Raw genomic sequence first — 14,425 nt, 5'->3', positions numbered from 1 at the left:
CCAAAAGTGTTTTTTCCTTTTAAAAATGCTATTTTAAAAAGTTGGAGGTGTTTGGTCAAGCTTTTAGGAGAGAAAAAAATGCTTTTGAGGAGAAACATATTGCATTTTTAGAAGCTGAAAAAAGTATCTCTTCCTCAGAAGCGAAAATTGATTTTACCTCTTTGCGAATTTACCTTTGGCAAAAACTTTTGAAATACCAAAATAATCCTTCTTACTTTACTCTAATGTTTATGCTATTCTAATTGCCATCCTTGGGAACTCTCCTCGTGTATAAATATTTCTTCTTATCTTTAGGGTAAATTTTTAGTATATAGTGATTTTTGGGGTGAATTTCTTTTATATTTATTGAATCATGTTAAATTATCTTGAAAGAGTAAAAGCACTTTTCAATTTTATTTTAGTATTTTACTTAATAAAAATGAAAAACTTAATTATAATCTTTCCTAATAAATATTTTAAATTATTTATCTACTTAAATACTATTGATTATTTAAGCAAAATTTTTCATATCCTTGGTCGTAATTGACACTCAAAAGCGACTTTTGATAATTTTGGCCAAACATAATTAGCCGCTCGAAAGTGCTTTCTAAATTGATTAGTCAAACACAAATTGCTTCTCTCATACATGCATGAAATGCAGCATCGGCAAAAGGGACGTTAGTAAATAATGTACCAATATGTAAGGCATGATAAGAACATAAGTAAAGACAAAAATGTAAAGGAGAGTCGAGAAGGACCAACATTTAAATTTGTGGCTACCACTAAGGGCCATGATATGCATAGATATACCTTATACGCTTATATAATGCCATCAGGATGCATATATCATACATATGCGCATAAAGCGCCATTGGGCCCTGTGGTCGTCGTCGTCGTCATAATAATAATAATAATAATAATAATAATAATAATAATAATAATAACAACAACAACAACCAACTGATCAGTGGTGCTATGTACTATACATGTATATAACGCCATCGAGATATATTTATATGTATATATGCATGAAGACCATTAAGATACATTATGAATATGTCGGAGTGACATGAGGTCGTTATACCTCTGACTATCCTTATGTGGCTAACATGAAATTATACTTTCCATCATCAACCAACGAGAACAAGACATAAAGTACCTAAGAAATATAGATATGAAAAATGAGCATAATCATTTCTATAACATTCGATTACGTTTCATTCAACTTAATCATGCCAAAAGAGGAAAGTTAGCCTTAACATACCTTGCCAAATAATCTATCCAACAACCATGATAAGCTATTTTCGCCACACCTTATTCTACAACAATGAAAACAACGCTATTGTCACACTACAAATAGTACTACTATCGTATTTCGAACTATAAACTTATTTTATAAAAAATCGAGCAGCATCTCCCATGTTTCTTCCACATTCCTCAAGTTCATAATAGTCACAATTACAACCCAAACAACCAACAACTCTATAATAAGCTTGCAACCCAAAACAATGATACAACAAGCGACAAGATCGATTTACGACTAATAAAGCTATACCTTCACTCAATGTAAATTTCCATGGATTTGCCTATTTGATGTTTGAACATCTTATTAACTAGGATTTGGTACGTGGCTCCCGCGTTTTTTAGCCTGAAGGGCATCACATTGTAGCAGTACGTACCGTACTTGTGATGAACGAAGTCTTTTCCCTATCCTCGGGGTTCATCTGAATTTGATTATACCCCGAGTAGGCGTCGAGAAAGGTGAGGATCTCGTGGCCGGTCGTGGCATCAATCAAGCGATCGATGTTGGGCAACGAGAATGAATCTTTGGGGCACGCTCTATTAAGTCTTTATAATCTACGCACATTCTTAACTTATTCCCCTTTTTGGGAACTACCACCACATTGGCCAACCATTCGGGATATTTTACCTCCCCAATAGACCCTATTTTGAGGAGTTTTGTTACCTCGTCCTTGATGAACGCGTGTTTTACCTCGGACTGAGGTCTCCTTTTTTGCTCCACCGGTTTGAACCTGGGGTCGACACTTAGTCGATGGGTGGTTATTTCCGGTGGGTTCCGTGTCATATCTAAATGGGACCAAGCAAAGCAATCGATGTTATTAATAAGAAATTTAATGAGTTTTTTCCTGAGTTTGGGGGTTAATCTCGTTCCCAGGTATACCTTCGGGATCTGAGAGATGCTCGAGCTCCAGTTCTTCAAATGTTGATTTTGTTGCATCCTATTCTTCGGGGCAATGAAGGTTCGGGGAGTGAGGAAGTCTTCTTCATCGTCCTCGGGGGTCCGTTTGCCCTCCGGCTCCTCCGATGCGTAGGGTATGGAAGTTTGTGCCTCCTCGTGAACCGCAAACGTCTCCTTCGCTGCATGTTGTTCTCCATATACCATTTTTATACCGTCTTTTGTTGGAAACTTCATCATCTGATGAAAAGTTGACGGTACTGCCCTCATGTTGTGTATCCATGGCCTTCCAAGCAATGCATTGTACCTCATGTCACCTTCGATGACATGAAATTTGGTATTTCGAACTGTACCAGACACATTGACCGAGAGGGTGATCTCCCCCTTCGTTGCTTCGCCGGCCATGTTGAAGCCGTTGAGGACTCGGGAGGTAGGTATAATCTGATCGAGCAGTCCGAGCTCTTCTACCACCTTCGACCTGATTACAGAATTATTCGATCAATGACCCAGAGTTAGTTACGTTGTGAACACACTAAAGATTTTAGAGTGTTATCTATGCAGTATATATGTTGACAATGATACAACTATAGGAGACTCCAGTATAAGTTAAAAGAAAGAATTAAGTCCATGTCACAGACAAAAGCTTGAATTGCTAGAAGGTTATATCATGGATGTTCCATAGCATCCATGAGGGGCTAATTTAATAACTAATACCCTGAGCCGCAGATCAGAAGATAAAGTAAGCCTACATAAAAGCTAAGAAATAAGAGGAAACTAAAGAGTTACATCAGCTAAATGAATTAGGAGTCTGATTATTAGACCCCGATGAGTATAGAAATCGTGATTCAGAACATTGTAGAATCACTCTAAATATCAGAGGTACAAAAGAGATAATACAATGGCCATATTCTATAACGACTCTATGATAAATCTAGTTAGAACAGTACCAACCTCATAAGAAGTTAGTATAAAGCTTTCACCGGATTGTGTATGCACATGATGTGCAAGTATTATAGTAGAGCTTTAAGGTGTGGATGTGAATTCCACCTATGCGGAAGGAAGGTAATGAAAGAGATAGAAGATACGATACAAAATTTAAAGGTAAGTAAGGTACATATGAAGAAGGTACAAGATGCCCAAGTATAGAAGGATATGAATAACCAGATATCAGATAGAGGGCTGGAAGCGTCGTAATTCTGTTCAAGAAATGATAATGGTGTTGTCAGTGGCATGTTTTCCAGCCTATGGTTTCTAGATACAGAGAGGTCTAGTTAAGAGAGTAAAGAAGAGTTAGAGACGATATGATGTCTCGCTTGAGGTTCCAGAATAACGTAAGGAAATCTATGGTGCTAGCAAGTTAAAGGAAGGTTGCAAGTAGTATAAATAGATATATGTAGGTCGCAAGCTAAAGTATGGTAGAGCGACAAGGTTTTAGCTAGACAGGAGTAAGGATAAGAAAAGGTGAGTGAGAAGGTGACGAGAATAGGTAAGTCCTCGGGATTAAATCCATCAAAACAACAGAGCTGATGGTTTACGTAAGTTATAAAAAGCTCAGTACAGCCTAAATGAACTCGGAGGAGTTTAAGACAAGTAGCATTTAGAAAATAGGGAATGCTACCCTGGTAGTAGAATAAAGGTGCAATTGTGATAAATGATAAGAGGCTGACATTTAGGCCTTCGATTGAGTAATGATTCCAAGAGAAGTCATTTCATGAATTTCATGGGATTAGAGTACCCCCATAAGATGAATCACGGTGGGATGCTATGAAATATGGTTATTGAAGTTTAGTATCATCCCTAGGTGGATCAGGCAAATAACTGCAGATTTTCCCGATGAGACATGAACCCTAGTGAAAATGTGTTACATAAGAGATTTCAAGTTATCAGTGGTAGATTATAGATCAACATTAAGGTGAATCAACAATAGATGGATAAAATTTACAAAGTATGAGATGATATTAGGTTTTCATTCTAAAGATGAACAGTAATGAGGAAGCATTAAAGGGCTTAGATTTATACATATATGATAAACAACGAGAGAGTAACCTAGAGTTGGGTAGCAGACCTCGGTAATAATAAATGGAAGTAAGTGTTATGGTATAGTCTAACCTACCTAGATGTAGTAAAGCCATAAAAAGAGATAACTAAGGTTATGAAACAAGATATAGCATTAGTCGTAAGTTCGACAAAGTACCGAGCGAAGAACTTCCGTATACCTATATATACCGGGAGGAACAAGTTGTCATAGTTCTGTATATGTTCCCAAAGTGAGGCCTAGATATTGACTAAAAGTTGGAGGAAAAGGACAGAAGAGTGGCATAGGTGCACATACAAGGACAAAGTCGTACAGGCTGCATGACAGAAGGTCGCAACAATTGCGATATTGGAAGAATTCCGACCACAGGTCATGGTATGAGAAAGAGGTCTAAAGGTGGGAATGCCCTGGCCTTCAGATATATTCAAAAAATAGTTGCCTAGATGGCAAGGACAATATTAAAATATTCATAACAGCTATGGGTAATGAGACTGATAAGCGCATCAGCCAACATTCGAGGATGAATGTTCCAAAAGGGGGAATGATGTTACGCCCCATGTTTTCGTACGTAAGAGTATGTTGTAAGTCAATTGATGTAAGCTCAGAAATAAAATCATCTTTGAAAAGTTTACAAAGTTAGTTAATCATGTTAACGTGGAGGTTACAAATATTTAAGATCATGAATACCAAGTACCAAGAGGGTTTGAAGGCTTAGAAGCTAAACAAATTGAAGAAAATAAGTTTCGTCGAAAGTCGACAAGTTGGAATGTTATAACATGTACCTTGGGGTGAGACAAGGGTGCTTAACATTATAAGGAGATTATTTTATGAGTTATTTTAGTCGTATGATAGTTGTGTGTTATATTTTGAATTCAAGCGAGTTGTGGAACAAAAGTTGGAAAAGGTCATCACAAGTTCCATTCATAAATATGTTGAAACTTAGGTCAAATGTAGTTGAGTTTTTCTCCCAATATACTTGGAATTATGGGATGACATACCTACCAACTTGAAGATCTACTAGTCTATTTTCTAACATTTAACCGTTCGTCAAAACGACATTGTAGTAGAGAGATATTCGCGTTTTCGCAAGACTGCACAAGCAGCTCCCATGGGACCCACAAAGACGGTGTAAAACTTTAGCTTGTATTTAAGTCAATTATATGTCGGTTTTACTCATTTTTCTCGTCTAAAACAGTTCCTAAACCCTCCTAAAGGCTCTCCTAGGGTTCTTCCATGATTCTAGGGAGAAAACCTAAGATAAAAACATGAATCCAATGCTAGAAATCTCGTAGTCCTTGCTAGATCGTAGTTCTTCATCTTGTGGCTATTTTGGAGGGTTATTCAAAGGTAAGTTACCTCATATTTCGTGTTGTTCCTTATTAGTAAGCTAATAATAAGTCCCACCTTCATATATATTAGAGTTTCAAGGCGAAATACAAGTGTTTACACACCAACTTGAACACAAAAGTTGATTCAAGAAGAGAATACAACTCCTATAGTGTTGTGGTATGATTGAGGGTTGTTGTGAGCTACACCAGCTGTGGATTTCAAGTTTTATCTACTGCCTAAGTAAATCATGTTCTTGGTTGTGTTTAAGGTTAATCATGTGTTGGTTGAGTTGTTTGAGTGAAAATCTACAAGATAGTAATTGACATGGCATAAGAAATCGTTATCTTTTTCTGTGGGCTGTGTTGAGGCTATATATATGGCTTGTTGTGGCTGGAAATTGTTATAAAAAGTTTGATTATGTTGTGGCTGTTGTTGTTAAGCTTATCTGTGTGCTAATTCAATGGATTGAAGAAGATAACATGAAAAACAAGAGGTTGACGATAAAGGTTAAGGTGCTAGGCGTGTGGACTATTTTTGAAGATTATTCTTATGATGTTTTGGACTGAAAATGATATGGTAAGCATAAGTATGATGTTATATATGTTGTAGTAAGATTCATGGAAAAGGAATTAGATTAAATTATATTTTGTTATTTGTTTATCGAGCTTACCGCTCAAAATGGTTGTTGAAGTAATCAGAGAGCTTATTGTGAATTATTTTGTTGTTGTTTGGGCTGTTTGGTGACTTTTAGTCACTTATGGGATGTAGTAAAAACAGGGGATGTGCTGTCCTTTTCCTTGTAGAATATTGGTTTTGAAATATGAGTGTTATAATGCTTATATGATGACGACGAAGTCGGGTTACTCATTGTAGACGTAAGAAGATCATATTGAGCTTGGTTGACGATTGGAGGAAAGATTGCAAAGGTATGTTAAGGCTAAACCTTTCCTTCATACTGGCATAATCCCGTAACATCATGTATTTGATAACGAGACAAAAAGAGAAGTTCGTACTCCCAAATTTATATACATTATCCAAGTCTCATAAGTTACAGTATTCTCCCTTATCGGGACTTTATACTTAATTAAGTATTATCTTCTTCCAGTCAAGAGAGCAGTGGGTCTATATATATATAGTATTACAGTATTTTCACCACCATCGAGCTTTAATCGATGGGCAGGCCCCAATTGGGCAACCCCTGATCAGATGGTAAGTTATATACTGAGCCTACTGTGGCCGAGCGCCTATGAGCGAGCCTAGAATGGCCGAGATGCAGAGCCTAGTATGGTCGAGCACCTATGAGCGAGCCTACTATGGCAGAGCAGTTACACATACCGAGCCTTATAAGGCGAGACAGTTATTTTACTTACTATATTGAGAGAGTTGAGTCGATATCAGCAGGTAAGCATATTTTCATATTATCTTTGACTCCCAATTACTTTCAGTTATTATATTATCAGTTCAGTTTCATCTTTCAGTTATTCTGTTGCCTTACAAACTCAGTATATTATTTCGTATTGACATCCCTTTTGCCGGGGACGCTGCATTTCATGCCTGCAGGTCCTCATTAACAGTGACCCTCCCAGTAGACAGAGTCAAACATCAGCTTGGTTGGTGTGCTCCACTTCCTCAGAGTTACCAGGTCTAGACCTTAGAGTCCATTTTATATATATAGGTTTGATGGGTAGGTCGAGTCCCTATCCCGACCATGGTACAGTTAAGTTATCTCTAGAGACTTGTAGACGAGTCCTGTATATTTTTTATATCAGTCTATGTTCATGGCGGCTTCATCGGCCTGCACAGTTATATATCAGCTTTTGGGTATGTTTACCCACAAATAAGAGAGGTGTTATTTTAAGACGATTCAGAATATGGCCTCATCAGCCTAAGTTGAGGGTTACCCATCCAGAGTTCACAGTTACAGAGTGGTACGCTCGGGCCGAGTACGCGACCGGTTGCCGGCCACGCCTCTTAGTGTTTGGGGCGTGACAGTGGGTCCCAACCGAGCTGTTTGCGCAGTCTCGCAAAAATGCGAATATCTCTCTACTCTGACGTCGTATCGATGAATGATTTAATGCGTTGGAAACTAGACTCGTAGATATTCAATTTAATATTTAGATAATCCGTTAATACCAAGTATATCGGGAGAAAAGAGCATCTATATTTGACCTAAGTTTCAGCACATTTATGAATGTAACTTGTGATGACCTTTGTCAACTTTTGTTCCACAACTCACTTGACTTCAAACATAACACACGACTATCATACGACTAAAATAACTCATAACATAACCTCCTTATAAATTTAAGAACCCTAGTCTTACCCCAAAAGTACATGTTATAACATTTCAACTTGTTGACTTTCGACGGAACTTATTTTCTTCAATTCGTTTAGCTTTTAAGCCTTCCACCCCGTTTGGTACTTGGTATTCATGATCTTAAATATTTGTAACCTCCACGGTAACATTATTTACTTACTTTATAAACTTCTCAAAGATGATTTCATTTCTGAGCTTATATCAATTAACTTACGACGTACTCTTACGTACGAAATAGTGTAACATCATTCCCCCCCTTTAGAACATTCGTCCTCCAATGTTGACTGATGCTCTTATCAGTCTCATAACCTATAGTTCTTAAGAATACTTTAATATGTTTCTTGACATCTAGGCAACTGTTCTGTGAATAAATCCAAAGGTCGGGGGTATTCCCCTCTTTAGGTATCTTTCTCACACCACTACTTGTTGTCGGAATTCTTCCAATCTCGTAACTGTTTCTACCTTTTGTCATGCAATGTGTACGACTCTGACCTTGTTTGTGAGTCTATGCAACTCTTATCTCCCTTTTCCTCCAACTTTTAGCCAATCTTTAGGCCTCACTTTGTGAACATATACAAAAATATGACTAGCTGTCCCTCTGGGTATCTATAGGTGTACTGAATTTCTTTGCTCGGTACTTTGTCGAACTTATGACTATCAATATATATTGTTTCATAGCCTCGGTTATATATCCTTATGTCTTTACTACATCTAGGTGGGTCATACTATACCAAAACACTTACTTCAGTTTATTATTACCGAGTTTTGCAACCCAACTATAGGTTACGCTTGTCGCTGCTTATCCTATATGTATAAATCTAAGTCCTTTAATGCTTCCTCATTACTGTTCATCTTAAGAATGGCAGCCTAATCTCATCTCATGCTTTGGAACTTTTATCCATCTATTGGTGATTCACCTTAATGTTGATCTATAATCTACCACTGATAACTTGAAACCACTTACGCAATACATTGTCACTAGGACTCATGTTGCATCAGGGAACATTTGAAGTGATTTTGCCTGATCTACCTAGGGACGATACTATACTTCAATAATTGTATTTCATAGCATCCCAACGTGATTCATCTTATGGGGGTATTCTAATCCCATGCAATTCATGAAATCCCTTTTCTTAAAACCATTACTAAATCAGAGGCCTAAACGTCATCCTCTTATCTATCACCATTACACCCTTATATGCTACCAGGGGAGCATTTAATCTCTTCTAATTGCTCCTAGTCTTAGACTCGTCTGAGTTCATTCAGACTGTACCGAGCTTTCTATAACTTATGAAAACCATCAGCTCTCTTGTTTTGATGGGTTTAATCCCGAGGACTTACATATTCTCGTCACCTTATCACTCACCTTTTCTTATCCTTACTCCTATCTACCTAAAACCTTTTCACTCTACCATACTTTAGCTTGCGACCTACACATATCTATTTATACTTCTCAGAACCTTCCTTTAATTTGCTAGCACCATAGATTTCCTTTCATGCCTTCTCAGTTGTCTTTAAATGTAAGCAATTACTTTTCCTGGTCATTCTGCCACTTTTTGCTTGAGTACTTGGCTTATCTTAGTGCCCACGAATATTGGAATTCCTTGTAACTCATATGATCTCAAATATCACTTTTGATTTTTTTTCTTCCCGTTCATTAGCCACTATAGGTGCCACTTTCTTATGGAGAGCATCCAATGTTGTAGTGAGACTGTTGTTACCAGACCAATTCTTCTTCAAGTTAATATGCTTAGGTTGAAGCCCTTCTCCTTATTTCCTTAGCTAGTCTTTCATGGTAGTACTTATGGGAGATCCTTTGACTCATGCAAATCTGCAAACTTATTACACCGTATACCCGAAGAAATTTTTGATGTTGTCACTCGCCTATAATTATCCTTAGTTACTTACCTCCGCGCCCTTGTGCTCGTAGGGTTGCTTCTAAACTAAAAGTTTTGACTGTCTTCCTAGTGGAACTGTCTCTTATTTTCGTAACACTTATACGGTACCTTTAACAACCCCAACTCCTATCTGAATATTTATCAAGGATTCCAGTGCCAATCTTCTAAATTTTCTGGATAATCTAGTATTTTACATCTAAATATGCTATTCTAGAGTGCACCATCGAGGTGTCTCACAAGGAGAACCATTACCATGTTTGCATTATCCTTCAGAAATGTCAGCTAATGCTAACAATCCATCCACAATTTTGGGTTACTCTAACTCTAGTTGGATCTTGATATCCCATATTTCTCTTAAACAATATATGTTAGCTCCCATATGGCATAACTGAAATGGGTATGGCCAATTGTACATACCTCGGCTACTGTTGAAGGTAACTTTGAATACTTATATTTCTTTGCCTGAATTGTAAAAACTGATAATCTTCACTAACTGTGTACCTCGTATCCTTCTTCACCTTGCTTCTTTTACCTATTGAAACTTGTTTCCACCTTTTGATTCTCTCATCGCTCTTTACGATATGGGTGGGTAGATATTCATGCCTTGGGGCTCCTCATCAAGAAGCTTACACGTCTTAGTACACACATAATCTACTGAAGACCTTACATTTACTCATCATAAGCATGATGCAAAATCGAGTTCCTCTTACTCAACTCTTCCACAGCCGCATTCAATCTCTTACAACCTGTCTTTATGGATGTAGGTATTGTCGTATTACGAATAAAATAGAATTTATGAGTTTGAATTCTTACAATTGAGCTCTACCACGCAATCTAGAGTAAGAAGAAAGAGTGACAGTCCTAAATACCCTGTAGCCTCCTGCTTATAAGTGTGGTGCACAACACACCCATAAACAAGACTCTACTAGACACGGCCTGTAGACTCCCTAGGATAGAACCGCTCTGATACCACTTTTGTCACGACCCAAACTGATGGACCACGACAAGCACCCAATGCCTTACCCAATCGAGTATCGACGTAACGTATTTTTCTTATCATACCATCCTGGGTAAGTAGGCCAGAAGGGCCGTCATGATATAACCAGAGTAAAACATAAGGGAACACTAGATGTAAGATAGCCCAACATGATATATAAGCTTATACATGTGACATACGGGCCTATAAGGACGACATGATCATTTCTACACTCAAAACATTGGCCGCCAAGGCCAAAGAAGTATCCATATACATGACATCTGTCTACAAGCCTCTAAGAGTACATACACGTCATAAAGGTCGGGACAGAGCCCCGTTTACCAATCAATACATGTCCAAATCATACTGACCAAATAGGCAACTCCGGAGCAAGTGGAGTGCACCAATACCTTTCGCTGAGCTGATAGACAACTAGGAAGATTGTCGACCTGTCTATCGGAACCTGCGGGCATGAAACGCAGCATCCCCAGGCAAAAGGGACGTCAGTACGAATAAAGTGCCGAGTATGTAAGGGAGGAAAGCATAAATAAGAACAGTAATGTAAAGATAGATATAGGAGATACAACCTGTAGCATCTGAGTGCCTCTGAGGGCTACTGAAATGAAATTCATGATACATATATATACATAAAATTTTAAAAACATACTCCTCTGTGGGCATCATAATCATCATATCGTACCCGGCCTCGAATAGGACTTGGTAAAAACGTATCCGGCCATCATAAGGCTAGGTAGAATCGTACCCGGCCACGTGGAGCTCGGTAAAATCCAACTAGTCAATGGTTGCACAATAGGTGCCGTACCCGGCCGACTATAGCACGGCTCGGCAGAGTAAAATAGATACATATATATAATGCATGGTGGACTCATGTAATCATGTTCTAAACCTTTCGGAGTGACGTAAGGTCGTTGCAACTTCTACTAACATTATGGACATCATACCATCAATATGAACTTCAATAGGATTCATAGATCATACGTACTTTCTTAGAATAACTTTATAAGGAAAGAACAGCATGGACAACCTTAGTTGCTAGGAGTAGATTCGTTATGAAATAGCATATCGTTTACGTTCATTTCACTTTAGATCATACCAAAAGAAAGAAGGAAGTTCCTTAACATACCTGTATGATCGCTTCCTTAATACACAACCAAGCTCAACATAACTTCTTGCAGCTACAACAAGTGAAATGATATTGCCGTTAACATATAATGTCGTACTATCGTATTTGTCTAGTCGTATGGCTTAAGGAAAATCGGGCAACAACTCCCCTATTTTTAATACATCCCAAAGACCAATAAGGGTCATCAACATCCCAACAACAACAACTATAACCAACAATAGCAACAACAACAATATAATCCAATATGAGCTTCTCCGATTATCTTAACAATTATAGTGAGCGGCAAGCTCGTTTTTACTTATAACAAGATATAAATTGAATCCAGCTCTTATTCCATAAATTAGTTTACAACCTTCAAAACATCATACTTATATGTACTATATTATTTCTAGTTCAAAATATTCACAAAATGCCTTCCAAAACAACCTCATACGTCTAGCACCTTAATTTTTATCGTCAATCACTTGTTTTTAATCTTTTCTTCTTCAATCAACTTAATTAACACCTACAAAAGCTTAAAAACATCCGCCACAATATTATCAAATTATTTCTCACAATTTCCAGCCACCACAAATCATATATTTAGCCATAAAACAATCCAACCAAAAAGACAACCATATCTCATGTTCTTTCAAGTGCTATCTTATTATTTTTCACTCAAACAACACAACCAACACAAGATTAACCTTAGGCACAATCAAGAAGATGTTATACATACCTTGGACAACAGATACAACTCGAAACCCTATCTCAACTTAGCTCACAATAGCGCTCAATCACACCACAACATCATAGAAGCATTTTTTGTAGTCTTTAGCACCTTTGATGATGATTTGAGTTGATTTCCCTTGAGTTTGGTTCTTCGGATCTTGGGATATGTTAGGTAGGGATTTGGAGAGCTTTTGGACGAAATTTGGATGAGAAATGACCCGAATTGAGGCTGAAACATCTTTTAAAAGACGTAAGGTCAGTGGTCGTCTCAAATGGGTCCCAACCGAGCTGTTTGCGTAGTCTCGCGAAAATGCAAATATCTCTCTACTCCGATGTCATATCGACGAACGGTTAATGCATTGGAAACTAGATCGTAGATATTCAATTGATATGTGAATAATCCGTTAATTCCAAGTATTTTGGGAGAAAAGAGCATCTACATTGACCTAATTTTCAGCATATTTATGAATGTAACTTATGATGATCTTTGCCAACTTTTGTTCCACAACTCGCTTAACTTCAAAACATAACACACGACTATCATGCGACTAAAATAAATCACAACACAACCTTATTATAAATTTAAGCACCCTAGTCTCACCCTAAAAGTACATGTTATAGCATTCCAACTTGTTGACTTTCGACGAAACTTATTTTCTTCAATTCGTTTAGCTTTTAAGCCTTCCACCCCTCTTGGTACTTGGTATTCATGATCTTAAATATTTGTAACCTCCGCGGTAACATGATTTACTCTACTTTATAAACTTTTCAAATATGATTTCATTTCTGAGCTTACATCAATTAACTTACGACGTACTCTCATGTACAAACACGGGGTATAATAATTACACAGATAAAAATGGTTAGAAGATCTGAAATATATCTAATTGTTCATCATCTTCATGTCTTTCCCCTATTTAAAAATCTTTACACTCCTTAAATTTAACAACAATTAAGCAGAACACAAATTTTAGAAAATCAAATTTTTTTAATGGTAAAAAAATAAATCATCATTAACCCAAATAGAAATTGAAATTCTTAGCTCCCGTTTGGACGTAGATTTTGGGTACTATTTGTTGGGGAAAAAAATGAAAACATTGTTTGTTTATGGAATTTAATTAGTTTTTGGAAAAAAAAAATGAAGAAAAATTGGGTAAAATTTTTCTTTCACTCACAACACTTCAACATTTTTTCAACTAAAATGCATGTCCAAATACAACTTCATCTTCCAAAAATTATTTTCCAACACAACTTTAAAAAAGAAATTTACAAGTTTCAACAAAATCTATGTCGAAATGCTAGCTTAAATTAGTGAAAAATTTAAAGCAAATAGATAAATTACATGGAGTTATTATATACATTTAGCAACAAGTTTTGATATTGCTAAAGAAATTGCAACCTTTGTTATGCCGGAAAGAACAAAATCTATAAAATATTAATTTTATTACTTTGAAATTTATGCATATAATTGCAATTGCGTAAACCAAAAAGTAGTGATGGTCACAAAGACAATTACTGAGAGATATGATTAGATATCCTTTGAGCAAAATAAAATATTTTATAAGTCTTTTATTTAAACAAATTCTACATGTTCTTTCTCTCTCATTTTATTCTCTTCTTCTTCCTCTTGTTTTAGAATTAGTAACCAAATAAATATTTGACCCTAAAATAGAAGGATCGATAAAAAATAATTCCGTTATTTTTGAGGTGCAAATATAAATCTTTACTCATAATAAGGGCATATTTGAAACTAAAAATCAAACTGAGGGCAATTTTGCTCTATTTCCTATGGCAAATCTAAACCAATTTACAAATGATAAGAGCATGTCTGAGGCTAAA

Source organism: Nicotiana attenuata, chromosome 9 (assembly GCF_001879085.1).
Source record: "Nicotiana attenuata strain UT chromosome 9, NIATTr2, whole genome shotgun sequence".
NCBI classification, from domain to species: Eukaryota; Viridiplantae; Streptophyta; class Magnoliopsida; order Solanales; family Solanaceae; genus Nicotiana; species Nicotiana attenuata.
The sequence above is the reverse complement of the archived record's forward strand: the minus strand, read 5'-3'. Positions refer to the sequence as shown.